This window comes from Saccopteryx leptura, chromosome 2 (genome assembly GCF_036850995.1).
Source record: "Saccopteryx leptura isolate mSacLep1 chromosome 2, mSacLep1_pri_phased_curated, whole genome shotgun sequence".
Classification (NCBI taxonomy): Eukaryota; Metazoa; Chordata; class Mammalia; order Chiroptera; family Emballonuridae; genus Saccopteryx; species Saccopteryx leptura.
The window spans coordinates 353,457,995-353,472,521 of record NC_089504.1 but is presented as its reverse complement, the minus strand read 5'-3'; positions in this window follow the sequence as shown (position 1 = coordinate 353,472,521).

The window sequence follows — 14,527 nt, the reverse complement described above, 5'->3', positions numbered from 1 at the left end:
CAGTGATTTTTTCTAAACCCTATTTTTACTCATGGAATTCTCTTGTTTCAACATTACTCATGGAGTAAACCAGGGTGGTACATGCCTATATAAGTCAACCAGATAAAAAGAGCAGCAAGCGGACTTTGGCCACCTGCAAAGCATGGGTGCCACCTGCAGAGGGCAGTAATTACTCAGCTCCAGCCAATTGCCGTGGTACAGACATCTGGGCCTGGTGTTAGCCAGATGGTATGATATTTCAAAGAGAAGCCAGAAATTTATGTGAAGTCTCCTATTTTTAGCTGGTTTCAGTGAATTAATTTTTTTTAATGTGTCTGGACTACAGGATAAAGTGAAAACTGTCTGGCATATAGCAAGGCCCTCTGTGATCTGGTATACCTCTTCAAACAGCCTTTTACAGTGCCGCCAGAAAAATGGACTCTTCAGTTAGCCGGTGCCATTTGTTGAATTGGATAGTTCCAAGCAGTTTTGTGTTTCCTTGAGTCCCTCCTCCCCTCCTAGCTGCCTGCCAACCGTCTGCGTAAACCGTCTGTGTATTCTTTATACTCCGAAGGGACAATTCCTCCTCAGTCTTTTGAATATCCCACTCCCTAAAGTGTGCTGTTTCTGTAGCCTTTAGCATTCCACTTGCAATCCTGTAATTGCAATGATATGTTTGCATTTCTGTCTCCCCAGGGCATTGTGAGCTCTGTGGGAGGAGAAGCTGGCTCTTCCTCTTCTTTGTATCTCCAGCTTTGACACAGTGGCTGACACGTTAGAGGTACTCCGTACTCCGTGGGAACGGAGAAGATGAACTGTTGAAAGGAATCACGTAAATATTTCCTCAGCCCTGTTTAGAAAATATGGTTTTAATGGACACATCCGAAGAGAACATTGGACCTCCTCTATCTTGGTGTTAATGAATGCTGTTGGCAGACAGAAGGCACAGCGATGATCTGAGCAGGTGGAAGGTTGTTAAGTGGGCAGCAGAAAAGGCGAGTGGGAACCGGCACAGTGGCAGCATTGTCAGGAAGCAGTGACAACTCTGAAGACTCCGGAAACAAAAGAAAGAGGCTAGAATTGTTCATTAGCACCTAGCAGCTTGGAAGGAAAGGAGTCCCAGGCGGTGAAAGTCAGACCCTTAAGGAGCGGATTTGGCAGAGCCGGGGTTGGAGCCTCTGAGCTGGCAGACGGTTGGCACCTGGCACCTAGATCTCTGAGGAGAAGGGTCCCAGATTGGAGCTGGTACATATGAGGAGGGGCATAAAGAGACCTGGTTTTGTGAGATTTAGAGCAATTCCAATCTGGATTCTACTGTTGCTTCTGCAAAACACTGTTACTGGGGAGGGAAGAGAGGATGAGGTGACGCCCCCCGGATGGGAGGGGAGGGGAAGGCGTGGCCCCATGTGCTGCCTGTTGTTGACAGAGCCAAACATGAGGTCAGCTGGGAAAGGACAAGCAGGGTTTGCCAAATGCCAGCTGCAATGTCCAATGCCTGGATACCCAGGGAGGAGTTTAATGCTAAGATAAAATGATAGGCAGAAAGTCTTGAGTAGATCATAGGAAAGACTGAAATGAAAAGAAGTGAGCAACGTATACTAAGTAACAGCTATGCAATGACGCAGCTAAAATTACTCCTGTGGTTTTTGGTCTAGACTTTACCTACATCTCCTTATATATCAGATTGAAACTTATTTCAAGCCCATTTCAAAATTGGCTACTTCCATAAAACTTTTTTTAGGACTGTTAGAAAAAAATGTAATTTTACTCTGCTCCAAATTCTATTGTACTTTTAAAATTTTGTTATATTATGAAAAATTTCTTTATACTACCACTTCCTTTGGGTCTTGGGATCTTCAGAAAGAAGCAGAATAATATGTACAGTTGGATTCAGTTATGCATTGGGCACAGTCAGGCTGAATATCACATAATCCACCATAATCACAGGCTAGACCTATCATGGTATCGGAATGATTCTCCAGAGAATTAAGCTGAGTGAAGAAAAATCAAATCCAAAAACGTCCATACTCTATGATTCCACCTGTATACCAGTTTTTTTTATTCTGATTATAAAAGCAATTTTCTTTTCTTGCAGCAAATTTAGAAAATACATATGAATAAAAAAAAAAAAAAAAGAAAACCATCCAAAATCTATCCAGAAATAATTTTACTTTCTTTTTAATATTTATTTTTCATTTATTGGGGTGACATGGTTTCAAATGTCGCACTCAGTCTAACACCCTCCACACACTGTCTCGTGGCTCCGACCACGCCCATGCCAATTCTCTTTCCACCCCATTTCCCCCTGTCTTCCCTCCCCACTACCTCCACCCCTACTTTGCCTCTGGCTGTTGCTACCCTGGTATCTGTATATATGTGTTATGTATATATGATTTTGCCCATATACCGTTTTTGAAAAAACTAGAAAAATGGTGAACCGAGGAATAGCTGCTCTAAATTAAGGAGGAGGCGGAGAGAAAGAAAATGGGCGTGGCTGTAGGAAGGCAGTATGGGAAATTCTTGTGGTGATGGAAGTGTCCTCTATCCTAACTGTATCAATGTCACTGTTCTGGTTGTGGTATTGTACTGTAGTTTTGCAAGATGTTACCATGGGGAGAATGGGTAAAGCATACATAGAAACTCTCTGTAGTGTTCTTTACAAGTGCCTGTATCTCTCACGCTAAAAAAGTTTAAGAAAAAAGCTTCCTCAGCGATTCTGATAGGAAGACAAGGTGAAGGACCACTGCAAATTTAACACGGCCCATACCAGTCCCTACTGTCCCCTCAGCCCCGGAGCAGGGAGAGCTATCAGTGGTCATTTAGGATCAAGCTTACATTCAAATTATCAGCAAGTAAAATGGTCACCTGTCCTCTTTCTCTGAAATGTGTTTTCCATCTAATCTTCGGAAGGATCCGGTTTTGTAAACTCCGGTCTGGCTGTGTGAGATTACAGTGCGGGTAAATGGAGAGTAGAGATGCTGCCCTGTTCCTTTGAAGCAGAGCGGAAGTGCTTGGAAAAGACGGGTGGCCCTGAAGGACACAGAGTGAAGAGCATAGAACAGACTAATAAGAATAATAAAACACGAATGTTAAGACAAGGAAAGAATGAAAACATGCCACTTGAAAATTTTCTAGGCGTAGTCATCAGGGAATTCATTTGCGTGTTGCAATGGCATATTTATAGTATTTGGAAAGAGTATCATGAATATTAACTCTGAATCAGAATAAAGAAACAGGTAGATAGATGATAAATGCATCGATACATAGATACATACACAGATAGCTCTGGAGAAATGTAGTTATGCAGATAGATAACCAATGAGCTACTATTCTTCCACCTTAGTTGAGTAAAGGCCTTTTATGATGGCAGGTCACACACTGTTTGGGCTGTGACTTTTAAGCAGAGTAGGCTGAAGGGACCCACTACTTGCTAGAGTCAAGTGACTTAACCTTTTTAACTTTCAAATTCTTTATCTTTAAAACTGGAATAGTACTAGGGTCAAAGGGAATTTGTGACGATTGAATGAAACAATGTATATATAAATACCATTTAGCACAGTGTCTGGAATATAATAAGGACTCAGTAAGCAAATTATATTTTAGCTCTCAATAGTTCATTTTATTTTTCTTAGCTATGGAGCAAGGATCAGAGAATGGGCTAGAGGCGCTGCTGCAATAGCACGTGTCAGGCCCTGGCTTTCTAGTGGGCAACAGGCAGCGGCATGTAGAAACAGTGTCCAGATCGCGATTAGAACCAAGGGGTAGCTTGCCTTTGCAGCAGGTAGCAGCAAGAAGAGCAAACAGATACCAACTGCCTACCAAATAGCAGGTCCTTCATAACTGTATTTCATTTAAATATTATAAATTCCCCTATACTGAACATTCTTCTTCTTATTACTTTATGGATAAAGACACTGAGGATGAGGATGCTGCCCCAGCACTGTTATGTCTATAGGTGACGGGCATCTGGTTTTGGATTGAGACTTCTCTTATTTCAAAACCCAGACTCTTGATGATGCCAAACCTGGGTCTTCAGGAGCAAGGTGCATGCTTCCTGCCAAAGGATTAGGCTTGGGTGTGTTTTATCACACAGGTGTTGGCGAAGACAGAGAGGTAGGAGCAAGGTTCTCTCACAACTACAAGTCTGAAAGAGTGACCCTTGCACCAGAAACACCGCCGAGATGATGACTCAGCACTTTGCACATTGGGAGAAGTGGAATTTGACGTTTGATGTATTCTTTCTGGAAAGTATTAACAAGCTCGGTGATCTGTTTATTGAAGACTTGAGTAGTAGTGTAGCACAGAAGAAGGACAAGCTAGTTAGTACCTACTCTATGTTCTCTTAGCATTCTGTGTATAATATTGATAAAATGTATATCTCAGTGTATAGTAATTACCTGTTTACTGACCTGTCTCTTTAGTTTTGACTTTGAGTTTTCCTAAGACAGAAATTGGGGCTTATTCCTCTCCTAACTGCTAGTATGTGAGTCACTTTGTCACACATAAGAAACCAATGACTGCTAAACACGTGGTCAAAACCACTATAAGGTTGACAGATAAATCTTATTAAACAACACTATGGAAATGCTCTATGAACTTCAGATGGCTATTATTCAGAGGTCAGCAAACTACAGTCAAATCAGACCCACTGCCTATTTTTATAGTAGTATTAGAATACTGGCTAACTTGCTCATTTGTTTACATAATGGCCATAGTTATTTTCACAAAACAGTAGGAAAGTTGAGTAGTAGCTAAAGAGACAATATAGACTACAAAATTGAAATTATTTACTATGTGGTTCTTTATATAAAAAGTCTGTCCACCCCTGTATTAGATGCTGGTTCTTTAGGGGCAAGCATTTTGGTAGTCTTATTCTTGAATGCTGAAGAAGGGAGAAACTGGGATTATGGATTATCTATAATAGCTTGACTAAAAGGCAATGATAACTTCTTTCCATCAGACCTGAATGAAAATGAAGGTTTCTAATTCCTTTAACAAATATTTATTTAGTGCCTACAGTGTTCTAATTGCCATTCCAGGCATTCAACACATTTATTCAATAAATGTTAATTGAGTACCTACTATGTTGAAGCACCATTTCAACTCTCTTGAAGCTTATGTTTATTCTAGTGAAGAACGAACAAATTGAAGAAAAATGACCCAAATTAGGCAACAGATTGGACATAGGTGTTGCAGAACTGGAAGCATCATATATGTATTTCTATTATATTATAGCATGTACCATATCCAGCTATATTGTATCACATGTGTTTCCGTCTCTATCTCCTCTTTGGTTGTTAGGTCCCTGAGGTCAGTTAGGCTGCATATCTGTCTAGTAATTCTAAACTTGGGACAATGCCCAGCAAGGAAAGATTTATTGAATTAACTAAATGGTTGGAAAACTGGAGAGTTGATCTTAGAAGGGAAGACGATGAGGTGCATGTTGTTTGAGGCAGGAATGTAATACACCCAAATTGGGATGCAGTGTGTAGAAGTACAGATAGAGAAGCGAAAGGAAAGACTCAGATCAAGAGGTAGACAGAGCCCATATTTTCTGATTCCAAGATCAGCACTCCGTCTTCATCATGCGTGAACTCAATGAACAGCAGTCAGCATACATGGTTGCTTCTGAATGAATGGGAAGCCATTTTAAATTCTCATTAGCTATTAAGAGACACAACCATTAAAGTTGCATTATTTAGAGAATGAGAATGTGGGAGTTAAGAGGTATTGGCTACAACTTCCCACATCTTGCCCCTGTCCTTATAGTCCAGTCCACTGGCCTTCAGGATTTATCAACGAATGTCTTGAGTAGCTGTCCATTGCCTTTGATAATTAAAAAAAAACCCTCACAATTGTCAGCGAGAAATATTATTATTCACAAATCGTATGCACGTCAACACTAAAACCAACATTATGACAACACACAACTTGTTAAAGCTAAAACACGCTTTTCTCAGTCAAGTTTTGCTGAATATCAGTAGGGTAATGGCTAGAGCAGTTTTTTGCCAATTAACATACATTTCTTCTGTTGGAATTCAAACCATTTTTTCTTAATTAATCCTGACCTTTCATCCTGCATTTTATAAGCTTCTTAAGAAGTTAGAGATAAATAATTCAGCCCACATATTTTCTGAAAAGAGACAAGCTGTTTTATTTTATCCTCAGAGAATAAATTAGATAGCTATTCTGATTAAGCTCATGGAAAATTGGATAAACAAATGCAAAAACCATATATCTTTGGTACGAAGCAGGTAGATAGGGCTTTCTGCTGCTGGAGGAAGCCAAGAAGATTTGTAGAGATTTTGGAGAAATGCAGTGCTTATACGAGGTATTTTTCTGTTTTCTATTAGTTGAAGAGTTCACCTAAGCTTTTAGGATTCGTCGACTTTAAAGTCCATGTTGTTGCAATTTAAATCACACCCATATTCTTCCATATTTCTCTGGTGTTACTTTTATCAAGGGAATATAATTGGTATGTGTCATCCAATCTTTTGAATATTTTCAACGTATCACAAAAATGCCTATCTTCTCCCCCATTATGACAGCAGGTGCTTTAACAGTGCTGTCCCATTTTTTTAGAGACTAGTGCTAAAAACATAAAGCTCTCTTCCCATCATGCCTGCACATTTAAATAATTCAGTTTCCTGTTGCCACCGAATGATACCTCACCTTTTCAGTCTTCTCCCATGTTATCGCCCTCTATTTATTCTGTCTTCAAGGAAATGTGTAAACTTCCTGCTATTTGTCAAAATATTAGCTTCCCTAACGCTATTCCCTCTGTCAGAAGTGTCTTCTACCATGTCACAACTTCTCACTATTTCCCTACCTTCACAAACATCCCCTTGGCCAAACATAACCCATTCAACAAAGTCTAGCATTTTGAGAGAAATTTGTGTAATCCCTTCAGTCAGGAGTGTTCCCTTCTACCCCTGTGCATAAGTTTCTTATGGCACTTAACCTACACTCCTCTGCTTCATAAATTTCTATGCTATACAATCTATATTCACCTAATAACCTAAAAGCCTTTTCAGGAATCTATGTTTCCCCAATGGTTAGCAAAGTACCTGTTACATTAGATGAGTTTAATAAAACTTTGTCCAATGATTAACAGACTCTCGACATATATTAGGGGAAAGCTTGCTAGAAATGAAATAAGCATTTTATATAGCTAAGAGTGAATTCCTTAACATTTTACATAAATCTTGGTCAAGAAAATCACTTTAAATTATATTTTTAATGAAAATAATACTCCCCTAATAAAGTAAGGGGAATAAAGCTATGGACAGTTTTCTCATATAATTTTTAGTAAAATAATATAAAATGTCATGAGTTAAAGATGGTTAAAAATAATTAAATTCACTTTGGTAACTAGACTTTTTTTTTTTTCTTCTTTTTCTTCTTCTTTTCCAAGTGAGTGGAGGGGAGATAGAGAAACAGACTCCTGCATGCTCCCGGACTGGGATCCACCCAGCAACCCCCCATCTGGGGCCAATGCTCTGCCCCTCTGGGGCCATGCTCTCAGCCATGCTATTTTTAGCACATGAGGCAGAGGGTCCACGGAGTCATCCTCAGTGTCCTGGTGATGTGCTTGAACCAATCAAGGCATGGCTGAGAGAGAGAGAGAGGGAGAAAGAGAGAGGAAGAGGGACTGGGAGGGATAAAGAAGCAGATGGTCACTTCTCCTGTGTTTCCTTGATGAAAATTGAACCTGGGACATCCACATGCTGGGCCGATGCTCTACCACTGAGCCAACTGCCCAGTGCCTAACTAGATTTCTTACATGACTTGCTCAAGACTGCATGTGTCGGGGGTTGACTAAGGATTAGAACCTTGACCTTTCAGCTGCTTGTTTAATTTCTAAGAACCAATACTAAACCATCTTGTCAAAGAAATATATTTTGGTTTCTAAATCTGGGAAGGGATAAAAAAAAATAGAAGGCCTATAAACTGGTTTTATAGAAAAAATAATACATTTGTTCATGTACTAAAATTTATGTTCCCACATTAAATTTTTTACTGACTGTATTTCTTCAGTAAACTCATAATCTGAAGGTTACAGCCCATTTCAAATGGTACACAATTCATTTGGTCAAAGTCACGTATTTTATATTTTATTATTATTGAGTTTTATTACTCAACAATTAGATTACATATGTTTTTACTCTCTTAGGTTTTCTTGTGATTTTGTTTGATCCAACCATGTTTGTCAGCTTTTGCTAACAATATGATTTAAGAATATGTTCATGTCTTTTTCTATAATATTTAGTAAGACAGAAGAATTCATTTTTTTAAAGTTTTAAATGTTCTCTTATACTTGTTTTGACATTTGATGAAAATTATTCTATTAAGATTTTAAAAACAGTATCTTGCTTCACATTTTTCAGAACCTATCATGATAATATTATAGTTTAGATATTTTTTGCTACTTGCTCAAAATTCTTTAATGGAAAAAAAGACTTAAAATAGATTTTTATTTGACATTTAGCTTAGAAAACAATGTCACAGCCTGTGATCTGGAAACTATTTAAAAACCTGAGCTTCGTTTTGATTTCTAATCCTGTGTTCACGTATCAATTGATGATGCGATTGTCTCTGGCTGATCTATTCCAGACTTTAAAATTAAGGATTCTTTTCTCTAAAATCCACCTATACCATTAAATCATCACAGTCTCAGCTCAAGAGGGTATTTGGTGACCTCTGGATCACAGAAATTGGCATATGCCAGAGCAATGAAAATGTTTTAATGGAAGACAGGCACTGAGCTAATTCATCTTGACCTTTTATTACAACAGCAAGTGTGACAGCCACAGTAGCAAAGATTGTTTTTGTTTACTGCCTTGTCAGCTCAAGGTGATTGACAGAGAGTTTCATGGATGTTAATTTCTATTTTACCCTTTGCTTAAGGCTGACCCATCATGGTTGATGCTGATTTCAAAACTGTACTTTCCTTTTGAGAACCAGTGTCCTAAAATCATCATAAAGACAGAATCTAGATGATTAACCTAGCAAAAAATGTTGAGTGAACCAAATGAAACAGACCTCATTTTTCCCCAATTACAGTTAACATGATCTATTTCATTTGGTTCACTCAACATTTTTTGCTAGGATAATCATCTGGCTTCTGTCTTTATGATGATTTTAGGACACTGGTTCTCAAAATAAGAGTACTGCCCCTAGGGGGTGATCTGGTACTTTCTGGAAAACTCTGGGTTATTATAATAATTGCGAAGTTCCACTAACATTGAGCAGGTAGGGACCAGGAATGCTAGAACCCCTTTAGTTCAAGAAATATTGAATATAATTAAATTTTTTCACATTCTGTGTGACTTTCAAATGTCTTAATGGCTGCCCATGTACATCAAAAATATTTTAATAACTATCTGAACCCAGAACCCATCTCATTTGGACATAACAAATCCAGATCTTCTGGCTGATATTTTTTATATGTACATTGCAGTTTTCAGATAATCGACACTTATGAAAATCAAGAGAACAATATGCCTTATTTATATTTTTGAAAAGTTATAACAAAAATTATTTGTTTTTGTTGAAAATATTTTATAGAGACAAAGTATTTTTGAAATTAAGATCAATAATACCCAGAGCTTTACTGGTCTTCATTTGTAGCTGACATCTGAAGGGCCATCTTCTGTATAGGTGCAAGTATCAACTATTTTATTAAATCTTCTAGTATAGCCATATCCAAGCATTTAGACATAGAAATACATGTTATTCAATTTTAATTTAGTTTTCTCTTCTTTCTCCTTTATGTTATGGTTGTATTGCTAGGTGTTTATATTAAATAGTATCTTAGGAATCTTATTCTAGGACAATAGAGGTGGTATTAATGGAAAATGTTCTTTTTTTTTTTTTTTTTTACAGAGACAGAGAGAGAGTCAGAGAGAGGGATAGATAGGGACAGACAGACAGGAATGGAGAGAGATGAGAAGCATCATCAATCATTAGTTTTTCATTGCGACACCTTAGTTGTTCATTGATTGCTTTCTCATATGTGCTTTGACCGTGGGGTTACAGCAGACCGAGTAACCCCTTGCTCAAGCCAGCAACCTTGGGTCCAAGCTTGTGAGCTTTGCTCAAAGCAGATGAGCCCATGCTCAAGCTGGTGACCTCGGGGTCTTGAACCTGGGTCCTCCGCGTCCCAGTCTGACGCTCTATCCACTGCACCACTGCCTGGTCAGACAAAGAAAATGTTCTTAAAGAAGAAACTGAACATCAGTAGATTTAGAGTCACTCCTCTAAGTCAGAGTGGACAAACCTTGACAGAAATGAGAACAATGTTAAAGGATTTTAAGGTTTTCCCTTTTTGGTTATGATTCACACTAATACTCCAAGCTGAAAAATACCTCATGTACTATGAAAAGAAACTATATCATGTGATTGAATTCAATATATTTCTGGTTCATGGAAGTCTATACTTAATTTAGGTATTCTAAACTCAAATTCAGATGCACAAGATAAACTGTGTTCTCTATGTACTTTGGTTGAGCCAACAGCTTAATTCAAAATTGTTTTAATTGGACTGTCTTTTTTGTTGTTGTTTTGTTTTCTATTCAGTGAGAGGAGGGGAGACAAAAAGATACAGCCTCCCACATGTGCCCCAACCCATTCTACTTGGCAAGCCCACTAGGGGGCAATGCTCTGCCCACCTGGGGCATTGCTCAGATCAAGCTCTTCTTAGTGCTTGAGGTGAAGGCTCCATGGAGCCATCCTCAGTGCCCAGGGCCAACTCTCTCCAACTGAGCCAGCCATGGCTGCAGGATGGGAAGAGTGAGAGAGAAACAGAGACAGAGACAGAGAGAGAGTAGTGAGAGGGGAGGGATGGGGTGGAGAAGCAGATGGGCACTTTTCCTGTGTGCTGTGACCAGGAATTAAACTGGAACACCCACATGCTAGCCAACGCTCGACCACTGAGCCAACTAGCCAGGGCTTGGAGTATCTTTAGATGAGATTACACCAGGGGTAGTCAACCTTTTTATACCTACCACCCACTTTTGTATCTCTGTTAGTAGTAAAATTTTCTAACTGCCCACCGGTTCCACAGTAATGGTAATTTATAAAGTAGGGAAATATCTTTACTTTATAAAATTTATTAAGCAGAGTTATAGCAAGTTAAAGCATATAATAATAATTACTTACCAAGTACTTTATGTTGGATTTTTGCTAAGTTTGGCAGAATAAATCTTTATAAAACAACTTACTATAGTTAAATCTATCTTTTTATTTATACTTTGGTTGCTCCACTACCACCCACCATGAAAGCTGGAATGCCCCCTAGTGGGCAGTAGGGACCAGGTTGACTATCACTGGGTTACACCAACCCTGATGGCATGTAACAGAGGAACAAAGTGGCAGCTCACTTGCATAGAAACATGACTTTTACAAAATTGAGTTGAACTGCAAAGATAAAAATAAAAACAAAAATAAAAATAAAAATGGAAGGTGGCAGGAGAGTGGGCAGTGGCCAGTATTTAGAAATTAGGAGACTTTGTGTAAAACATCCTGACTTCTGGTGGAGCTGGTACCACTAAATCTTTATGTCCCAGTGGCCACAATAATCTTGGTCTAGGTATTGGTTGTTACCATTAAGACAGGCAACAACACTCCTGGGGGTACAAGTCTTTATTGTCTCCCTCATTTGACCTGATTCATTGACTTTTATTACCTGCCAGAACCCTATGGTATGACCTCAGGCATAACTGGATGTAAAACCACACATATGAAGAAAAATAAAATATCCAGAGTTATCGGAAATGTGTAGAATGCTGTGAAATATCAGGTCCTGTTTTATTATAAGGGTCTAAGTTAATTATGAAAGTAAATAACATTATCACGGGGGAGTAACAATATCAAGAGCAACATAGGGTTTAGAGCCAGGGTCTTGTATAATCTGTTGTACACCTGTACCTATGTAGAGCTGTATATAAATCGTATTTCTTCTCTGAACCCCTTTGAACATGAGATAATAAAACCTACTGTGATTGTACAATGTTATGCTCTATCCATCTCTCTTAGGATTTTTTTTTAAATACTATTTTGATACATCCCTCCCTCCGCACTCCCAGCTTCTGTGTGTTTCGGCTTTCAACAGCAAACAAAGGACTGCCCTAGGCTACTGACACCCCTTGGGCTACTGAAACCTTTATTTATTTATTTATTTTATCTGCAGATGGGAGGAGACAGTCATTTGGAACATTACATTCCCCTTGGAGATGCTTAGGAAACATCGGAAGCTCAGCCTACTTATTTTAGGTCAGTAGACTTCTGGGGCATAATTTATACTCTAACATTTTCACACAGATGAGATTAATGCTACACTCTCCTTGTTTAGCTGACATTGTTCTCTTGGCTAGGTTTCCTTCACTCCGTTGGGATCTTTTCCTTAACTATATCTTTTGTTAATGACATATCATTTCAATGTCTGATTCTAGGGAAGAAACCCCAACTAAAACACCTACTGACCAACCTCATAGTACTAGTATGTAATATAATGTGATCTGTAAAAGTGAAATTTTGAAATATTACTATAAAATGCTTTTTTTTTTTTTTTTTGTATTTTTCTAAAGTGAGAAGCAGGAAGGTAGAGAAACAGACTCCTGCATGCACTTCAACTGGGATCCACCTGGCAAGCCCACTAGGGGGCGATGCTCGCTCATCTGGGTTCCTTGCTTCATTACAACTGAAGCCATTTTTAGCACCCTAGGTGGAGGCCACAGAGCCATCCTCAGGGCCTGGGGTCAACTCACTCTAATGGAGCCATGGCTGCAGGAAGGGAGGGGAAGAGAAAGAGAGAAGTGAAAGGGGGAGGCATGGAGAAGCAGACTGTTGCCTCTCTTGTGTGCCCTGGCCAGGAATCAAACCGGGACTTCCACACTCCGGGTCGATGCTCTGCCACTGAGCTTTGCCCTGGCTGGTCCGCTCAGTGGTAGAGTGTCACTTCTCTCTCTCTCTCTTCCCCTCCCTTTCTGCAGCTCCATTATTAGAGTGAGTTGGCCCCAGGCCCTGAGGATGGCTCTGTGGCCTCCACCTAGGGTGCTAAAAAATGGCTCCAGTTGTAATGAAGCAAGAAACGCAGATGGGCATAGCATCGCCCCCTAGTGGGTTTGCCAAGTGGATCCCAGTTGGAGTGCATGCGGGAGTTTGTTTCTGCCTCCCCTCCTCTCACTAAATACATTTTTTAAAAAAGAAATCTTTTGAAAGTTCAAGACAGAATAATAATTTTTCTCATAACTTGATAGAAGATATCATAAGAAGTATCATTGAACAATTTGGTCTACACTGTTTACACCTTTTACATAATGAAAATGTCAGAGACTCAGCAGAAGTCAAGAAGTGCTGTTTTGATGACAGCTACATCACATCTGTAACCAATTCTATTTGACCCCATGACAACAACCATGTGAAGGACAGAACATTATGGTTTTCTTTCTGCTCTAGTTTTTGAAACTCAAATTTTATATTCTTTTTTTTCTTTTTGGAGTAAAACAGACTCTTCACTCTTTACGAGGTTTTTCCTGAGTTGCAAAAATTCTCTTTTTTTATTTTTTCTTGTATTACCATGTTTTTCTCTATTCTCCCATTCGATCTTGACTGCCACAGTAAGCCAGGATGGGTGAGAACACTTTTCTTCTTGCATCTGTAGGGGAAACATGAGCATCAGCACCAGTCTGACAAATAGATGTACTCTGTAATTTTGATCATGTATGCTCCATCCCAGTCCAGGTTGTCCTCGGGTTATGACCATCTCGACATATGACATTTAAACTTTATGACACTCACTCCCATAAAAACTTTAACAAATTGAGATGTGAGCGTGTCGGCTTACACTGTTAGCGTCATACTTATAGACTACATGGGCGAACTAGTTTGGTTGTGTGGCAGAAGAATATACAGTATTATGTTTCTGTAGCTTAGTTGTGTTTTTATAATCTAGATTATGATTTTACAACTGTGTTAGGATAGGTAATGACTTAGTCCAGAGTGTGTTTCAATTTACACCAAAATTCGGATTACATCACTGTCGTAGCAACCAAACTGTTTTATAACCCAAGGACTCCCTGTATTGGCTTTTTTTTTTTTTTTGTATTTTTCTGAAGCTGGAAATGGGGAGAGACAGTCAGACAGACTCCCGTATGCGCCTGACCGGGATACACCCAGCACGCCCACCAGGGGGCGACGCTGTGCCCACCAGAGGGCAGCGATGCTCTGCCCCTCCGGGGCGTTGCTCTGTTGCGACCAGAGCCACTCTAGCGCCTGGGGCAGAGGCCAAGGAGCCATCCCCAGCGCCCGGGCCATCTTTGCTCCAATGGAGCCTCACTGCGGGAGGGGAAGAGAGAGACAGAGAGGAAGGAGAGGGGGAGGGGTGGAGAAGCAGATGGCGCTTCTCCTGTGTGCCCTGGCCGGGAATCGAACCCGGGACCTCTACACGCCAGGCCGACGCTCTACCACTGAGCCAACCGGCCAGGGCATGTATTGGCTTCTTAAGATAATCTTGCACTTGTGCTATGGCAGTCACTGTGTTTCATTA